The following is a 21171-nucleotide window of genomic DNA, read 5'->3' as shown; positions in this document are numbered from 1 at the left end:
AACCTTAGCAAGATCTCCTCCAAAATTGGTGCATTATGATCCACATTGGCCTATTTCCTTCATACTCGGCCTCACAACCCTACCTGCATAAAAGTAATATAAAAACACACATATTAATGTAAAAACCTGAGAAAAGTAATGCTCAACATAAGGAATGAGTGCTTCGCATTCATATCGCACAAGCAATTATCACCCGTGCAAAGATTACGCACGTCCGTGAGTTTATCACAGTTTCACTCACAAGGACGAGTCCACGCCACTGTGTGGTCTCGGGATAATTTGCTAAGTCTCTGCAGGAACACGCACGCCCGTGTGGAAATTACCCACATGCGTGCGGAAATCACAAGGTCGCTCACAGGGGTGAGTCCACGCCGCTGTGCCGTCTCTAGATGAGCTCTGAACGAAAACGCATGCTCGTACGGAAATTTTCACATGGGCGTGTGTTTCCTCTGGACCCTTAGAAAACTTTTGCAGGTTTTGCAAAAAATTGCTGAACACAGTTATATACTCAGAGCCTGCCTAACAATGCAATTTTAACTAAAGAGAACACGAAAAACACGCTCAAACGACCAAGATTCTTCGCCACACATGATTAGGCACATGATAACACCATAATGTCCAAAAGAAAATCACAGCAAAAGCATCTAAGAATCAAGACAGCAACACTTAAAACCTTATTCATGCAAATACTAACTAAAAACTAGAAAACATTAAAAACTTGGGTTGCCTCCTAAGAAGCGGTTGTTTAACGTCTCTAAGCTTGACGTACCTTGTCTTACCTCACGGGGGTTCATAGATGAAGGTTGCCCTCTTACCCATAGCTTGAAAGCATGATGAACAAAGTCTCTTGAAGGTAGAGGGGGAGTTGTCAGGCTTGGCACCACCTAGCAATGGTGCATCCAATTTGTTTTTGTTCAGTTCATGCACGTCTCCAACAGCCTTGGAGCATTTCCGATGGCGTCTCCTCGTCCTCTTCATCTTCCGGAGCACCTTCTTCAGGATCCCCGAAGTAGATGGTACTTCTTCAGTCGAACTAAGCATCATAATTTCTTTATTTTCTACCTCTTGGTCGAACAAACCTTCGTACGGGTCCGGATTGAACATTTCCTACATGTATTCATCAACAATCTCATCAATAGTGTCTAGAAAATACAAGGCATCATCGAAATTAAGAGAATGCTGCATGGAGTCAGTAAGGTAGTATGTGAGCTTGTCATCTCCAACTCTCAATGTTAGCTCCCCGCTGTCCATATCAATCAATGGCTTGGAAGTCTGCAAGAATGGTCTCCCAAGTATCAAAGGTACATCCGCATCCTCATCGACGTCTAGCACTACAAAGTCTACAGGAAAAATGTACTTGTCCACCTTGACAAGCACATCTTTGATGATACCCCTCGGATGACTCACCATTCGATCTGCCAATTGCAAAGTCATACGAGTGGGTCTAGGCTCGCCCAAGCCTAGCTTCTAAAAGAAGGTGTATGACATGACATTGATACTGGCCCCTAAGTCCGCCAATGCCATTTCTTCACCCAAATTTCCAATATTACACAGAATGATGAAGCTTCCCGGGTTTTTCTTCTTGTTCAGCATGTTCTTTTGCAACACCGCCGAGCAAGACGCATCTAAGATCACTGAGGCACTCTCCTCCAACTTCCTCTTGTTAGAGAACAAGTACTTCAGGAATTTTGCATACTTAGGCATTTGGGCCAATGCCTCAACAAAACAAATATTGATATGGAGTTGCTTGAGAAAACTCAGGAACTTCTTGTACTGTTCATCCCCTTGGTCATTCTTCAATCTAGAGGGATAAGGGATTCTTGGCTTGAAAGGTAGGGGTGCCAACTCCTTCTCTTTGCTTGCTCCTTCCTCAATCTCTACAACCTCAGGTGCGTGTTCATTGGGCCTCTCACTCGGAAGCCTACCTTCAACTTCACGACCACTTCTCAAAGTGATCACATTCACATGCTCTCTAGGATTGGTCTTTGTATTGCTCGGCAAGCTTCCTTGTGGGCTTTTCGATAGAGACTTCACAATCTGCTCCACTTGATTTTTAATATTGTGCAAAAAGGCGGTGCGGTTGCGAAGTGTAGCCTCGACTGATTGAAACCTTGTATCTAACGATTGCACAAACCTAGTCAAGGCCTTCTCCAAATCGGTCATTCGGGTCTCCAAACCTAAAACTCAGTTTTCCATGTTTGGGGCTTATTGTTGTTGGAAACCCGGTGACCCCATGGCCTTTTGTGGACCTAGGTTGCTCCATGAAAAATTGGGATGATTCTTCCAACCCGGATTGTGGGTGTTGCTATATGGATTCCCTTGGTTCCTCATTGCATTACCCACAAAATTGACATTCTCAACTGAAGATGCATCACCAATAGAGATCAAGCAATTAGAAGGAGCATGTCCTCCACCACACCCGGTGCAAGTAGTCACAGCCGCCACTCAATTCGAAGTTAGAAGATCTAACTTCCTACTCAATGATTCCACTTGAGCCGCCAATGAAGTTACTGCATCTATCTCATGGAGCCCGACCACTTTTTCCTTCTCCCTAGCATTCCATTGGTAGCTATTTAGCCCCATTTCATCAACATGTTGACGGGCCTCACAGGGAGTCGTGCTACCTAAGGTACCTCTTGCTTCCGCATCCAAGGGTTGCCTTGTACTCGGATTCAACCAGTTATAAAAGGTCTGAACAATCATCCACTCCATGAATCCATATTGCGGGCACTTTCTCAGGAGCTCCATGAACCTTTCCCATGTCTCAAATAGAGACTCCAATTCTGACTGTACAAAGGACAAGATCTCATTCCTAAGCTTTAGAGATATTCTGGGAGGGAAATAATGGGCCAGAAAAGCTTCTACCATCTCCTCCCATGTGGTAATCGATGCTCTAGGTAATGAGTATAGCCACTGCTTCGCTCTCCCCTTTAAGGAAAATGGGAAGGCTCTCAACTTGATGGCATCATTCGTCACCCCGTTTATCTTAAGCATATCACACACCTCGAGAAAGTTCTCTATATGACTGTTTGGATCCTCATTGGCCAAACCATTGAACTGTGTAGATTGCTGCAACATGTTGATGAAAGTCGGCTTTAGCTCAAAGTTTTGAGCTGTAATCAGGGGATGCACAATACTCGATTGTGCCCCCAATACTGAAGGACTGGCATAATCGGATAATGTTCGCTGTTGCTCATTCTGTTCTACCATGTTTTCAGATTCTTCTTCTTCCACATCAGCTAGATTAGACGGTTCTTGCACAGGTTCTTTCCCTTTTCTTCTAAGTGTACGTTCAAGCTCGGGATCTCCTTCAATGAATATTGAGGGGTTCCCTCGGGTCATAACCTGGAGCTGCACCGAAAAGAAAGAAAAAGAAATCAGAGAATGAATAGCTAAGAAAACAAAGTCCAAAGTATTTCTAAACGGCTACTCCCCGGCAACAGCGCCAAAAACCTGACAACGCCCCTTCGTATGTCCCGCAAGTGCACGGGTTTGTCGAAGTAATAAAATCCCATATGAGTGGGGTATCGTATCCGCAGGGAGTAGGGAATAAAAACACTTAAATTGTTTCTTAACTAAGTGAAAGATGACTAGTGATATGTGTGACAAGATGTGAAATAACAAAAGTAAAAGAACAAGAAAGAGAGCACAAGTAAAGGAGAAGGTAAGGCAATCGATATAAATCGGGTACCCGGATATTGTTCCGCCTAGGACAATCGTTTCAATTGCAAGAACCCTCTATTATACTTTCTAACTTATGCAATAATGAGTCGTGGAGATCCTTAAATACATGGTCCCAAATCTAAGGTCAACCATGACTAACTCTATATATGTCCTAGAGGAGAAATTGAATAACCTCTCAACCTCACACTCGTATAGAATTGCAATGAGTTATAGGGATTCCAAGTGATAAATCCTCTTCCTAGATGTAGACTTACCCCTTTGGTCCAGGTGGAAGGTCCCTAGCCACAATTAAGCCCTGGATGCTAAAATCACTTCAACGCTTCATTCCGTTGCACATGCAACTAAGCCCAAGCGGAACGTCATCCTTTAGCCCACTCATTCTACTATCACCGCGAAGAACTTGAGGAAATGGAGGTAGAATAAATCACACCGGAGGAAAAAGGGGATGCTCTGCTACCTCTCGACTCACCCTCTCAACCCTCTCCAATCAATCTTTGTCTAACTCTCGTGGTGTGTCACTTACTCACAAAGGTTACCAACAAGAACTCTCAACCCTAGTGTCACTTTAAGGGAGTATTCATACAATCAAGTATTCAAGATTGGAACTCAAATAAAACATCAATTAATTGAAAGCATAATAAAGAGATTCAATGAAACGAATACATCCTAGGGTTCACAAATACCCAAGTACCCACTAGGGGGTCTAGCTCTCTATGGAACTAATTACAATCAATGAAATCAAATGTAAAAGCAAAAAATCCATAGAAAACCCCCTCGATATTGATGGTGATGGTCTTGTGGAGAGTCCTCTACTCGTCTAAGGGTCCCTTTGTCCGGCCTAGCATATACCTCGCCGGATCAGTGCCGACGAAAGCTCTCCCACTAACCTTCTTCCAAACAGAGCGCGATGTCAGAGCCATAGAACCTCTTCAAATCCCTAGCCAATACCTCTCAAAGCCCTAGCCGCCGCTCTCCCACAAGTTGGGGAAAAGATGGAGAAAAGAATGCTGAAATCGGCCTTAAATAGGGCTGAAATCGGGAATCCACACGCCCATGTGGGCGCCCCTATGGATTTTTCGCACGGCCATGTGGAATTTCCACACGCCCGTGTGGATTCTCTATTTTCATCCTTTCTCTCCAGGCCGTGAACAGTACTTGTGACAGTATTTTCTACAGTGTTTGTTACAGTGTTCTGCTACAGTACCGGTCCCAAAACACTCCCGAATCCATGCTTTCATCGAGGTAACGTAAATGGACACACGTTTACGTCATAGATCACTTTGCTTCTTCAATAACGGACATGTTGGTGGAAATCTTGCTATACATGCACAAGCCGGAATGCTTGAATGCGACTGCCCTTGTGCCCCTCCAAATCGTTGTGCTAACTTGAATACGAGGAGGTTGTCACACATTCCCGCATTTCGAACCCGACTTATGTCTTCGTGTTTGAACCTTCTCAAGATTTCCTCCAAATGGTGCATTTACGTTCCACATTGGCTTCTTTCTCTAATATTTGGCCTCACAACCCTATCTGGATGAAAGTAACATAAATACAAACATATTAGCATTAAAACCCGATAAAAGTAATGCTCATCATAAGGAAAGAACACTTCGTATTCTTATCACACAAGCACTTATCAAATACTAAACCATTTTCTTGACTTTCTCTAAAAAAATATAATTAAATGTTGCACATGATCTTTTACGGACTTGCTAAAAACCAATATGTCATCTATATAGGTTATAATAAAATCTGCATATTTTTTAAATATATCATCCATTTTTCTTTGGAATACTTGTGGAGCATTTTTTTAGCCAAAAGGCATAACAACCCATTCGTAATGTCCATTATGAGTAATAAATGCAGTCAAAGGTCTACTTTCTTTTGCTAAAGGGACTTGCCAAAATCCAGATTTTAGATCAAATTTGCTATAGATGTAAGTGTTTTTTATTTTATTTATTAGAGCTTCTTTGTTAGGAAGTGGATATTTATCACCTTCTATATTATCATTTAATCTCTTATAATTGAATACCATTCTACTTTTTCCTCAGGTGATTTCACTATGTTTATTGACTGTGAATGCTTTAGTTCTATGTGGACTTTGAGTTTTAGTAATTAATTTTAACTCTTGTAGCTCCTTAATATGCTTTTTAAATCCTTCTTGTTCATAAGGAGTTGCTTTAATTACAAGGCATGTTAATCTTAAGTCATGATTTATGATTTCTAATTTACAAGTAATATTAACTCTACTAATATTTTTGACAAGGTTTTCTCCTATAGTTCTATCAATTTCCAATTTTTTTATTAAGGGTTCTAATTTTTTCTTTATCAAATCATTTTCTATTTCTAAATTGATTTCTTCATAGATTTCTACTTCTTGTGTAATTATTTCTTCAATAAGATCTTCCGCATTATTAATTATAGGTGAAGTTAAAATGCTATCCATATGTTTGCATATAGTAATTTTTTTTTCCTTGAACTATAAGTCCACCATTTCTATGTTTTATAAAATTCATTCCTCTGAGAAGTCTGGCTATCTTTTTCCCTAATGTCAGTTTTACCCAAAAAATGGTAAGGGATATTTAATATTATTAAATATTACTGTACAACTACCAATTTCTTTTCTAACATAGTTATCCTACCAAAAGCATCTTTTACTTCTGCAGTATAAATGCGTTTTTTATATATTTTGAAGGAATTAAATCTGGGGATATATAGCATTTACTTGCTCCTCTATCTATAATACCTTTTACATTAACCTTAAATCCATCCTTAAATTTTATGATACAATCTAAGTTTAAGAGATTGTTATTACCATAAGTATTTTGGGATAATGCTATTTCCTCATCTCTTTCTATTAGTTCTTCAAAACTTTCTATTTCTTCTTCAATTGCTTTTGTAATGATAACTCCTTTTCCTTTAGTTTCATAGTAAGCTAATTTTTCTTTTAATTCATTATTTTCTTTTCTAATAATTATATCCTTTTTTTTTTGTCTCGTTCTAATTGTTTAATTCTTTTTAATAATTGATCTATTACCTTTTTATCATTTGATTGTACCTGAGTAGCTATGGGTTTAATAGTTGGCTAATGATATGATTATAACATTCTTTTGCTCATAATTTGCATAAAGATAAATTACACTTATTACATGTGGTCCTATATTTAGTAATGTGGAATTTATAACAAATATCACATTTTTTTCTTGAAATTTAGTTTTTGATCTATAAATTCATGTGTACAATTATTATCTAATTTCTGCTTATATGTTTCTAAAAGAAATTTAGGATTTTTATCTATGCTATAAGTCATCTGTTATCCATTGGTTCTATATCACCAAAAACTTGATTAAATTCTAAAAGATTATTTTCTTCAGTGAAATTATTTTTTCCTCGTCCAAACATGATACATATATCACTATCTTTTACAGTGTCATTACTTGCTACACTTACTATGTCTACTTCTTATGGTAATTTTTCACTGTTGATACATATTTAGCCTTTCTTTTTTTAACTCTTTCTTTAGTACAATGTCTTGCATAATGTCCTATTTTCAACATATAAAACACTTATATTTTACCGGTGGTTTATGAATTTTAGATTTCTTTACATGATTTTCCCCAGGTCTTCCTTTTTTATAATATGTGCTACGTTTTAGTCTTTTCCTATGTTTTGTTTCTCTATGTACCACTGGAACATATAATATTTTATTACAATAACTGTAACTTTCTATTTGTCTATTTTCCTCATTTTCTAAACATTTTCTTTTAGATAGTTAAAGGTAAATAAGATAGATGGTCCTATTCCTGTGACATTCTCATTACCTTGGTCTCTCCAAGCTTTATAGATTAAATCTCCTAATGGTTTTAATAACTTGCTAAACCATTTTTTAGTTAATTTGGGTCTTGAAAATGCTCTTCCTATGTTTGCAGCTAAAGTTATATAGCATTGGCTAAATTTTATAATATCATTAAAATTATCTAAATGCAATCTTTCTAATTCTTTTTCAGCTATGTCTTGCAATAGTGTTTCTCCCCTAGAGGGATCTGTTCCTAATATAATTTGTCTAACTTGAGTTGTAATATTATATGGATCATCTGCCATGTCTATTAGATGTTGATAGTTGATGTGTTCTCTGCAAGTGCATGGGTCCCCACACAAGTAGTAAAGTGGCGTTCTGTGAGGTGTAGGGTTGTCGAACCACAGGGACTGGACTAAAAATACTTACTTACCACTAATCTCTAGTAAGAATGAATTGATGATGAGATTAATTCAAAGAAAAGGAAAAATGAAGAAGTAAAGGAAAAAGGAATAGATGAAGTAATAGGAAACTGGGATGAGTGTCAACAATAAGAGAACAATGCCCCGGGATGTTTCCTAAGCACTTAGTGATGCTCACTCGCTCTCATGGTTTACCAGGTACATTCTTAGGTTCTGGTGTGTGCTCAAAAGCAATAATACAACTAAGGCTCTTAGATGTGTCAAGTTTTGCAAAGATAACTATGGATTCAAGCTCACAAAGTTATGCCATTGCCTAGGGCAACAACAGCTGTGACAATCAACCATCAAGTTTTACCTAAGCAACTACGCAAATCAAGCACATCAAGCTTTGCAATACAAGATTTAACACAAAAACCAAAAGAACTCCATAAATCATGAAGAGTACAAGTGTTTAAAGTATACAAAGTGACAAAGTTTCCACCCCGGGGTACCATAGCCAGCTAGCCCTCATGGGTGGGTACAACATGGAGGAGATAACACTAGATCTAAAGAAAGAAGACATGACTCCCTTCTCTTTGAGATTTGCCTCCAATGTCGTGCTCCGTGTACTAGCACAACTCCCTTGTGCCTCCAACTCACCCCTTTATGCCTTAGAAGGTGTGGATAAGCTTGATCTTCGCTCTCATCAATGTCCTCCCGTGGAGAAGAAGATTATCGAACAAAGATCATACGAAATCCTAAAAACTGGAGTTAAAAAGGGTAGATTCGGGCTCGACAAGGTCTGCGCACGAACGTGTCCAGACCGTGTCATGTCGGCGGAAGAACTGAGTGAAATGGCATGCCCCTGCCTGAAAGATTCAGTAGAAGGCACACAGTTGTGTCTTGACCGTGCAATGGTGTGGCACGAGCGTGTCAGGAGCAACCAGTACGTGTCGCCTATTCTTTAATAAAATTATTTTTGGCCTGGTTTTTTCAGTAGCATGGACAGGATCATGTCTTGACCGTGTATCTTGACCGTGTCAAGCTTGAGAACACCCTTCTACAAAGATTTCATGCTGGATCAACATCAGGCTGAGATATTTAGTGGCCATGACATGAGCGTGTCCAACCTGTGTCCAGCTTGAATACTTGAACTCTTTTTAAATATTTACTCGCTTTCTTCCCGATTTCACTCCAAATTGCATCGAGTTCCCAATTCCTACACATATAACAAAAAAAATACCCATATTAGCACTACTCATGTATAAAAGTGAACTTAAGAACAAGTAAAATGATAGATTTAGGGCATGAAAACATATATACAAAGTGCATTCATCAATAATCATTTGGGAAGTTTATTTTCCAACTATTCATCAGATTTCTAGCAGTTTTTCATAATAAATTTTCTATAAAACTTACTATTCCTACAATGTCTAATGCATGCAATAATCTTTCTAAGGCATTAATAGCATCAGATTCCCATCTATCCAATAATTCAGGCCATTTTTTAGGATGTACTGTACTTATTACTAACAATATACTACCATGATAATTTTGTTGTGCCATAGTTCTTATTACTTCTAAAGGGTCTGGTCTTCCTCTTCTGCTAAAAGACCTATAAAATTGTTCTGCATAATTATAAACTCATAAATACTCTGTTGCCAAAGAGGTTGTGTTATTCTTGAGCCGCTTTCAGTAGTCGTTAGCCTTACTGGGCTAGATGAACTAGTACTTGCTTAGTTATTACTAAAACTTGCTTGATTATTACTCCCTACACTTTACACATTCACGTGTATTTCATCATAATTATCTACTATCCCTAAATTGTTTTTATTATTTCATCAATATCTATGTTTTCTAATTGTCGAGCAATTTTTTCTTCTTCTGTTAATAGATATTCTTCTATTTTTACTTTTTCATACTCATTATATTCATATCTACATTCTATTAAAAAATGTACATCATTTATATCAGTTGGAATTTAGAAGAAATCTTCTTCCCAGTCGTAATTAGGATAAAACTGTTCTATTAACTTTTCCATTAGTCAAGATTTATTTGAACATCTTCTTCTATATTTGATGGCTCTACTATTGCATGTGTTGAGATATTAGTTAATTTCTATTCTGTCCCTACTAAACTGTCTGAACTATACATTTCAGCTGAATATGCTAATTCCTTGTGATCCTAAGATTTTCATTATTTTATCATTATTAACAGTATATCTGATTACACTATTATTTGATATTTTCCCAATAAAAATCTTTGTAACTAATATATTAGATTTTGTATTGGTTATATTATATCCTTTAGATTTTACTTCTAATTTAATATTTTCATACAACTTATCTATTGTTACTAAAAATCCTGGGATCATACAAGTTATTTCAAAATTATTTGTCATATCTACTTCAGCTACTGCTATTTGGGCTTTAGCCATATTATCTATTTGTCAAGTATCTACTAACGATAATGCTAATTTAGTTCCTAATCCTTATCTATGTAATCCTATTATAGTAAAAACCATTAATCCTAAATATACTAGGGAATAATTAGCTTTTACTAATTTCTTGTAAGATTCGGCTGTTAAGAAATCAATAACTATTTCTGCATTATCATTGTTACAACATATTTCCATTTCATCATATCCTTCATATAGTTTATTCTGAAAATAAAAAATACCATTTTTATATAATTGTTCACCTTGTACTAATTTTAGAATTTTCTCCTAAATCTTTTAATTTGATCATCTGGTGTATCAATCGTTTCTAGTGTCCTAGTATGTCTAACTCTATTAAATGAATTAAACCTCCTAATATTATCTACTGCTCTAACAATTTTTAAGGGCATTTTTATTCATAAAAAGTCCTAATTTCTTCCAATTCTTTTAAATATTTTTCTCAAGTTTCAAACACATAATTATTCATTATTTTTCCTAATAATTTGTTATGATAATATTTTACTTCTTGTTTAACACTATAGTCCTTAAATCTAGTCTTATAAATTTATTTCCTAAAATTGGGTCAGAGGCTTCTTCGAAGTTCTTAGAATAAATAATTTTTTTAATTAAGTCTTCCATTTTTAATTTTTATATCTCGTTATATCGGGAAATCCTACTTTCATTCCTGGGTTCTTTTTTAATTTTTCTTCTGACCATGTTACAAAAGAAGATCTATTTATCTTAGTTACTCTTAGATGTGTAGACTTTTTTGTAATTTCTCTATATCATTATTATTTCTTGTTTTCTCATATACTTGTTTTAATAATCTAATTGTCTCTGCTAACATCATTATTATTACATTATTTTGTCGAATAATTATTTTTTCACCAATTACTTGTGGTTAATTATTTGAATTATTTCTTTTTATCTAATATTGCTATTGGTTTTTCTAAAAATATTTCAGTTTCTCCAAGAAATTCTTCTACAATATCCATTATTGGAAGTTAACTACTATAAATGAATATGTAGTTTCATTATTTCTTCTAATTCTTTCTATTGCTCTTAAGTATTCTAATCTATAATTTAATTTAGTAATTTGATTTGCTGATTCTTTTAATACTGGATCATTTCTCATCATTTTTCTGCGTATGTAATTTTTCAAAATGATCATTTAGGGCTATATTTAAATTATTTTCTATATATTCTATTTCCGCCTTTAAAGTATATCCTGGCATATTGAACCCATGGAGAGTCCACTGGCATTATCTCATATGGTTCTATATTATTTATATAATTATTGTATTCAATTTCCCTTTTTATTTCCTATAATTTTTCCAAGTGATTTCTAAGTTTATAAGCTAAACCTCTTAATCTTCTTACTTCCATAGATTTTCTAGGCATATGTTGTAGATATCTTTTTTCCAAATGTTTATTTTCTACTTTAATAAGTTGTGTATTTAACATTTCTATTTCTTTTTCTAAGGTTAAGCCTGCATAATTATTCTCCTATTATTTTTTTATATGTTTAGTTAATTGTACTTGTATTTTGTTAATTTTTTTACCATAGTTTTTAGATGACTAAGTTCTTTATTAATAACCTCTAAAGGTTTAAGAGTTACTTGCCTTGTAATTTGGTTTTCTAATCCAGTTTTGATATTATCTAATTTATTCAATATTGTTAAGATATTTTGATGGTTTTGCTTTAATATACTAGTTGCTAATGCATTTCTTTCTATTAAATGCATTCTAATTTCTTCGAAGATTTTAAATTGTTGTTTAATTTTATTATTAGTTGTTTCTATGGAATCTACTTGTTTTAAAATACTTAGTTCTTTTGTGTTCATAGAAATATTTTGTTTTTATACTTAATTTTATTAATTTTATTTATAATAAATATTGCTAAGAGTGTAATCATTATTGCTAAGGGTGATAAATATTAATAAGTATTGCTAAGTATTATATGGATAATTATTGATAATCATTTTACTAATTATTATTGCTAAATGATTTAAGCTTTATTAATAAGATTAATAAACATTGATTAGTATTGCCAAACATCATGCTAATAATTTTTTGATAAAAGTAATAAGTATTGCTAAAGTATTTGATAATAATTATTACTACTTTTGATAATAATTCTTGCTAAAATAAAAAATACTATTTAGTAATAAGTATTGCTACTTTAAAAGAAATTCTACTTGGTAAGAAATATTACTACTTAAAATTAATTATTGCTAAGATAATTGATAAATATTTTGCTACTTTTGATAATACTTCTTTCTACTTTTAATAATACTTCTTGCTAAATATTACTATTACTACTTGTAAATATATACTATTTGCAAGTAAATATTGCTACTTTAAAAATACTACTTAGTAATTATTGCTACTTGTGCAATAATAATAAACTTTTGCTAAGATGCAATAATAAAACTTTTTTTAATTTTTTTTTTACTTCAAAGAACAAAGAACAACTACAGGTTGATGCAAGCTTTCAAAGTTTTATGATAAGGACCTCTCTTTCTTCTCCAATATAGTTTTGATATCAAGTTGTAAGGTTATTTCCAATTACACAAGAAAAGAACACATGGTTAATTTTCTTTTTAGCCTTTACTCTATTAAATCTTAATTTCTATTATCTTGATATAATATCAACAGAATTTCAGCTGTATTAGGGACCAAGCATCACAGAAATTTATCTTCATTATCTTGATATAAGGACAACAGTATTTCATCTGCGTTAGGGACCAAGCATCATAGAGATTCACTGTAAAGAAAACAAGACTAGTAAATGATTATTCTCTCTTACTTTCGGTCACTAGGCCTTAACACGGGTCCCTACCCTTCAAGCGGCCACTCACTGCCTATCCTCAAAGAGAAATAATCAACACTTCATCTTGTCTTAAAAAGATTCATGTTACATGATAAAGCACAAGATTTATGAAGCTCTTGCTAAGTGAAAATAAAAGAATATATTCTTAAAATATGTAAAGAGAAATAAAAACTTCATAATAAAACTACATGGTTCAAAAAAAAAAAGCACTAGATGGCTTTTACGCCTCCATATCTTTACCTTTCAGGCTCTGATACCACAAGGGAAGGGGGTTTGGGCTCTCTTACAACATGGGGTTGTGAGAATTATCTGAGTGAAGCAAACGAAGCAAGGAAAGAAGGTTGGGGAGTTATGGAGAGGATGATGAGAACAAAAACACAAGAGCTATTTACTTCAAAGCTTATCTCTTTCATTCATACCTCCAAGAGTTACAAGGGGTCACCTTTTATAGAAGGATAGAATACTATGCGACATGTGACAAGCTATGTCACAAAGTCATCCTACCTAGGAGTAGGTTTTGACTAGTACATTACAAGGACTTCATTAATCAAAACCTAGTAACCCTAACCTAGAGTATAGGGTTTGACACTTTGTTAAAGGTATGATACTCATACATATCTTTATATATACTCTCATACATACTTTTATACATATATACACTTATACATACCTTTATACATACATATTGTAGCAAAGCACTGTAGTTAATCAGAGTTTGGTTGAGTTTCAATCTTGTTTGCCTAATGCTTGCTTGCCTTATTGATCTTATGGTTGTTTGGTTTGCATGATTTGTTGCCTTGGTGAGAGATAGGTCTCTATTAGGGTTAGAACCCCAAGATTGAAGATGGTTGAGAGGATGAGTCATGAAATAGTGGAGCACCCCCTCTCTCCTTCGATTAGTGTATTCTATCTCCATATTCCCTAAGCTTTATGCATCCATATTTGGTGTGAGGCGTGAGATTGAGAGATTTCTCTCTCGGGACCTTGTAGGGCGTTTGGGACCTTTCACGTAGAAGTAGGGTTAGGTCTATTCTTAGGAATCAGATACACTTTTTGGAATCCCTAGAGTGATTTACGGTTATATATGGTGTGAGGTGTTGAGATTGAGTGATTTCTCTACCGCAACCTCGTAGGGGACCAGTATAGGTGATATGGAGGTAAGATCCGATTATCTTTGGATTTCAATGACTTATCCTACTCATTCTAGAAACACTTTGCATACTTATTACCTAATACCTGAATCCTAGGGGAGCATTGCCTGAATACCCCACTTTTACAGATTGAGATCTCCCTATATTTTACCCTGGCATATTCGTCTCCGGTATTCATTTTTGTGCACATTAGATCATCACATCATCCCATTTATCATTAGGTTAGATTGGAGAGAAGTAGTTAGCACTAGTAATTATGTTCCTTGTGGATTCGACTACCCAATTCATTGGGTATTTTATTACTTAGCACCCGTACACTTACGGTACACACACACAATTCGGTCATGTCACGACATGGTCACGTTGGCTGGAAGCTCTCGCCAGAGTAGCCACATGACCGCGTGGCTAGGCTAGGAAGTAACGTGGCTTGCCCATGCGACCGTGTGGGCTGGAACCGTGGCCAACAAAGCTACGCAGCGCATGGCTTGCTCACACGCCCATGTGGATTCCTACACTCACCAAATTCATACTGAACTTGCTTCTTTTGATGTTTTACTCGTAAATATGGCACTAGGACCACGAAAGTAGCTCACAAACATCTGCGCCAAGATAGGGAGTCAACCCCACCACTAATGATCGAGTGTCTCCCGAAGCTTAAGTTTGGATGGTCATGCTACATCGATTGGGATGTAATTAGGGAGATTGGTCTTGCTAACGAGGTTTATGAGCTTGCCGATATGGGAGGTTGGGACTGGCTTCTACTATTTGTGATCTCGTTGGGCGAGACATTACTCTAGTGGTTCTTTCCTCGTTCTCCTTTAATCGCTCCATGGCAGATATCCATTTTGACAAGGAGGATACTACTAATTTACGAGCTTTTGGTCAGCCCCATGGGATGTCGCTGGCCCAGTTTGTAGTCATGCTCCGCTTGTACAAATACGATTACATTGATACAGGGGAGTATGATGACACACCAATTTGCATGCGTGTAACACAAGTGAACGGGTGTCGAAGTAATAAATCACCCAATGAGCTAGGTAGCTGAATCCACAGGGAATGAAAGCATTAGTAATAACCACTTCTCAGTTATCCAGTCAGAATCAAGATTATGGTGAAATGAACTCAATCGCAAGAGTATGAATATTGCAAGCAAGGAAAAACTAAAGATAAGGGTAATCTCAATCAATATAGATGAGGTACCCATGCAATGCACCCCCTAGGATCTAACATGAAGCGCAAGACTTACTAAATGTTTTTAAACCGAGTTAAAAGAGTTGAGATAATCCAAGAACAATCGGTCTATGCTGCCAGGCCACCGATACTAGTCCCCTACGAGGCCTCGGTGGAGGAATCGCTCAATATCAACACCTCACACCACATATGACCACAATAAACTCTAGGGATACCTAAGAGTACAACTGATTCCTATAGATAGATAGAATTCTACTTCAAGGTGAAGGATCCCTAAGCCCCTATAATGTCTCGGTGGAGAAATCTCTCAATCTCACTCCTCACACCAAATATGGTTTCATAAAGCCTAGGGAATACGGAGATAGGAAGCACTCATCGGAGGGGATAAGGGACACTCTACTATCTGATGACTCACCCTCTCAACCCTCTTCAATCTTCGAGATCTAACCCTAATGGAGGCTTCTCTCTCACCAAGGCAAAGAATCATGCAATATAAATCAATCACAAGGAATTAATACGACATGTAAGTAATGAGAAAACAAGATTGAAACTCAAATAAAATTAGATTTAATACAAAATATAAAGTAAATCAATACAAAGATATGATCCTAGGGTTTACATGCTCAAACGCCTACTAGTTTAGCCCTCCATGGGGTAAATTACAAAGCAAATAATAGTGCAATGAAAAGTAACAAAACAATGGCATAAAATCCCCTTGAATTCGTGATGATGGCCTTGATCGGTCGCTCAATGTCTTGAAGGATCCCTCTCCAAAGCTAGGTCACCGAAGGCTCCCTTGATACTATGACGAAGAAGAAATCTATCAAAGTTGGTGAAGAATGCCCCCTAAATTCGCCAAAGACCTAGCCACTTTGCCCTTCAAACACTAGAAAAAAGTCTCCAAAGAATAGGGCAAAAGGGCTATATATAGTCAGAAACCGCGTCTGTCACGTGCCTCCACGCAACTGTGTGAGTTTTCACGAGCCCGCATGAGTTATAGAAATTCCCACGTGATCGCACGGGATTTTCACGCGGTCATGTGAAGAGTGTTTTTTGCTATAGGACTGTTATAGTGATTCGCTACAGCGTTTTACTACAGTACTCTTCAAAAACAAGGCTCACACACTCTTCTCTAAAGGCCACATGGTCGGGCATATGTCTACTGATGAGTGCATTTCATATATATTTCTATACCCTTTTAATGTATTTATCTTGTCTTTAAGTGTTTAATTATTGTGATTCAGTGCTACTATGTGTATTAATATCTATTTGTGCAGGAAAATAGGTCCTATCCAAAAGAGCAGGATTCGGTGCAATTGACAGGGCTCCCTGCAAGTGCACGGAGTTATCGAAGTAATAAATCCCAGGTGAGTGGGGTATAGTATCCACAGGGAAAAGGGAATAAAATTACTTAATTTGCTTCTTAACTATATGAAAGATGAGTAATGATATATATGACAAGATTCAATTCTCAAAAGTAAAACAACCCGAAAGAGAGCAAAAGTAAAGGAGAAGGTAAGGCAATCGATAAAAATGGAGTACCCGGGTATTGATCCGCCAAGGAAAATTGTTTCAAGTGCAAGAATTCTCTATTATGCTTCCTAACTAATGCAATGGTGAGTCAGGGACATCCTTTAATGCATGGCCCCGAATCTCGGGTTAACCAAGCCTAATCCTCTACATGTCCCGGAGGAGAGGTTGAACAACCTCTCAACCTCGCACTCGTAAGAAGGATTGCATTAAGATCTGGGGATTCCAAGTGATAATTCTCTTCCTAATTGTAGACCTAACACTTGGTCCAGAAGAAAGGTCCCTAACAACAATTAATCCCTAGATGCTAAAATCACCTCAACGCTTTACTCTGTTTCACTCGCAACTAAGCCCAAGCGGAGGGTCATAGCTTAGCTCATTCGCTCTATTATGGCCGTAAAGAACTCGAGGAACGGAGGTAGAATCTATCATACCGGAGGGGAAAGGGGACACTCCTGTACCTCTCGACTCATCCTCTCAACCCTCTCCAATCAAGCTTTGTCTAAGTCTCGTGGTGTGTCACTCACTCACAAGGGTTACCACATGAACTCTCAACCCTAGTGTCACTCTAAGGGAGTATTCAAACAATCAAACATTCAAGATTGGAACTCACAATAACATCAATTAATTGAAAGCATAATAAAAAGATTCAATGAAACTAATACATCCTAGGGTTCACAAATACCCAAGTATCCACTAGGGGTTTAGCTCTCCATGGAGCACAATACAAACGATAATGAAATCAAATGTAAAAGAAAACAATCCATAGGAAAACCTTCTCCATAGTTTGGTGAAGTCTAACTCATGGGCGTGTTGTATAGGTTTTGAAGCTCATATGACCATGTGAAAAGGTCACATGATCGTGTCTATGACTAAAACATTATCAACATCACTCTCAAGGCCATCTGCATGGAATACAAGCGGTTCAGTGAAGCTCAACAAAAATAGAAAAAGAAAAATACAAGTTCATACCAATAGACAATAAAGCATATATTTGTAAACAAAACACAAACTTGAAGATAACTTTAAGAAAGCGAGGCCTTTCTGAGTATAAAAGTCAACAAAATACTAACAAAACAAATAAATGCAAAAGAAAGTAAAAAAAGGTCTCATGAGTGTGATGCCTTAAGCTTTGGCATCTGGTGCTGGTGCTGGTCCTGTCATGGGTACTGGTGCGAAAGCAGATGAGACCTCCTGATCAAGGATCTGTTGAATGTAATCAAGTCGCTCCAGAATCCGCACCCGGTTCTCGATGATGGTAGCCACGGCAGCTTCGAGTCGAGCCAGACACACGTGCACTCGAGTAGAAGATGACTCAGGATCGGCTGATGCTACTGGTGCTACCATGGTGACCATGGGTTCGGCTGCAGGTGGTGGCTCTGTAGCCTCAGCAAGGTCATCATCATCCTCAGATGATGGCTCCACTAGTGCATATCCACCTAAACCTGTGCGTCTCACAATGTCCACCAAACAGAGAGTGACCAATCCCAAAGGTGTTGGGGTACTAATCCTCTTCTCGCATCTAACGGAGAGGAGTAGACCCATCTTGAACATAAGACAATTGATATAGGGGTCCCGTAAATAGTGCTCCTATCTAGAAATACTCACTCCGGTGTCGAAGATGAGTCGGCGACAACGTATGCCAAATGAATGGGCACTCTCTACGCATAGAGTGGAGATACAAAAGATCGGGTCCTGCGAGTGAGCACATACCATCTCCATGACTCATCACGACCCAGGTGAGAATAGCATAAATATACCTATGTGCTGGTCATGTCAGTAGAGAGGCCTTTGATAAGTGCTTGTGCGATATGGATGCGAAGCGTTCATTCCTTATGTTGAGCATTACTTTTCTCAGGTTTTTACACTAATATATGTGTTTTTATGTTACCTTTATGCAGGCAGGGTTATGAGGCCAAGTATGAAGGAAAGAAGCCAATGTGGATTTCAATGCACCAATTTTGGAGGAAATCTGGCTAAGGTTCAAACGCGAAGACATAGGTCAATGTGAGATGCTAGAGTGTGTGCCAGCCTCCTCGTATTCGAGTTGGCACATCCATTTGGAGGGGCACAAAGGCAGTCACACTCGAGCATTCCAACTTATGCACATAGAACAAGAGCTTCACCAACATGCCTATCATTGAAGATGCAAGTGATCCACGACGTGAACGTGTGCCCATTTGCGTTACTCCGATGAAAGTATGGATTCGGGAAGCTATTCAGGCTGGATACTGTAGCAGAGCACTGCAGCAACACGATAGAAAGTACTGTAGCAGCACTGTTCACAGCCGTCCGAGAAAACAGGAGTTTAGAGGATCCACATGGGCGTGTGGAAATTATCCACACCAGTGTGGAAATTCCCCACGGGCGCATGAAACATCCGCGCCCGTGTAGTCGCCAGATTCCAGCCCTATTTAAAAGCCGAATCAGTCCCGATTTTAGAATTCTTTTCTTCATCTTTTCCCCAACTTGAGAGAGGTCTTTGGCTAGGGTTTCGAGGGGTATTGGCCAAGGTTTTGGAGAGGTTCTACGGCTCCGACATCGTCATTCCTTAGGAAGAAGGTTGGTAGGGAGCTTCCGTCGAGGCGTATCCTATACCGGACGAGGGAATCCTTGGACTGACAGTAGAGGACATTCCACAAGTCCATCGACACGACTATCGAGGGGGTTTTCTTTATGGATTCATTGCTTTTTACATTCTATTTCTTTGATTGTACTTAGTTCCATGGAGAGCTAAACCCCTAGTGGGTACTCGGGTATTGTGAACCCTAGTATGTATTTGTTTCTTTGAACCTCTTTATTATGTTTTCAATAAATTGATGTTTATTGTGAGTTCCAACATTGAATGCTTGATTGTATAAACATTTCCCCTAGAGTGACACTAGGGTTGAGAGTTCTTGTTGGTAACCTTGTGAGTGAGTGACACACTATGAGCGTTAGACAAAGCTAGGTTGGAGAGGGTTGAGAGGGTGAGTCGAGAGGTACAGGAGCGTCCCCTTTCCCCTCCGGCGTGATGGATTCTACCTCCGTTCCTCGAGTTCTTTGCGGCCATAATAGAGTGAATGGTCTAAGGGATGAACTTCCGTTGGGCTTAGTTGCGCGTGCAACGGAGTGAAGCGTTGAGGTGATTTTAGTATTTAGGGCTCAATTGTGGTTAGGGACCTTCCACCTGGACCAAATGGTTAGGTCTATTATAAGGAAGAGATTTATCACTTGGAATCCCTAGAGCTCATCGCAACTCTATGGGAGTGCGAGGTGTTGAGATTGTTCGATTTCTCCTCCGGGACATGTATAGAGTTAGGCATAGTTGACCTTAGATTTGGGATTATGTAATTAAGGATTTCCACGACTCACCATTGCATTGATTAGGAAGCATAATAGAGGGTTCTTGCAGTTGAAACAATTATCCTAGGCGGAGCATTATCCGGGTACCCCATCTTTATCGATTGCCTTACCCCCCTTCTTTACTTTTGCTCTCTTATTTGTTGCTTTTACTGTTGAGAATTGAATCATTATCACACTCGTCATCATTGATCTTGTATATAGCTAAGAATCGAATTAAGTATTTTTATTCCCTACTCCCTGTGGATTTGATACCCGCTCACCCGGGATTATTACTTCGACAAACCCGTGCACTTGCGGGATATACGCAAGGGGACCTTGTGAGCCTTTGACTAGCCTGGAACATACTGGTAACTGCAGCATAGATCCTAAAAAACCTGCCCCAGAGTGAGATCATAAGGATAGTCTGTAGGCAGTTGTGTGTACTCGACGGTGTCAACATAATCCTGATCATACAAGTCAAGTAACACTGAGAACTGGGTTAGTAACATCCCATGAGGCTGACCAAAGGCTCAAAAATGAATGACATCCTCCATATCAATGTTAGTTATGGCCACAATACGATCGAAGGAAAATGAGGCAAGAACCTCCAAAGTAATGTCTCACCGGATGGGCTCGTGAATGGAGAACAGTCGGTCCCAACCTCCCATGCTAATATGCTCTCAGACCTCATCAGAGAGACCAATCTCCTCTAGTGCGTCCCAGTCAATGAAGCCTGACTGTCCAAACTTGAGGTGTTGGAGATGCTCGGACATATGCTGATGAATAGGGTCAGAAAACTCAACTACCGATGGTGGGGTTAGCT

The 21171-nt window shown here is 37.7% G+C and overlaps 1 non-coding gene across 1 annotated transcript; it reads left to right on the top strand.

Annotated features, from left to right (window-relative positions):
• Positions 1–2713: 2713 nt before the first annotated feature.
• Positions 2714–2820, top strand: LOC120255450. Its single transcript, XR_005535015.1, has one exon. It is a non-coding gene; the product is annotated as a small nucleolar RNA R71 (small nucleolar RNA).
• Positions 2821–21171: the final 18351 nt, after the last annotated feature.

This window comes from Dioscorea cayenensis, unplaced genomic scaffold (assembly GCF_009730915.1).
Source record: "Dioscorea cayenensis subsp. rotundata cultivar TDr96_F1 unplaced genomic scaffold, TDr96_F1_v2_PseudoChromosome.rev07_lg8_w22 25.fasta BLBR01000999.1, whole genome shotgun sequence".
Lineage (NCBI taxonomy): Eukaryota > Viridiplantae > Streptophyta > Magnoliopsida > Dioscoreales > Dioscoreaceae > Dioscorea > Dioscorea cayenensis.
This window is presented reverse-complemented; position numbering and strand designations above follow the sequence as displayed.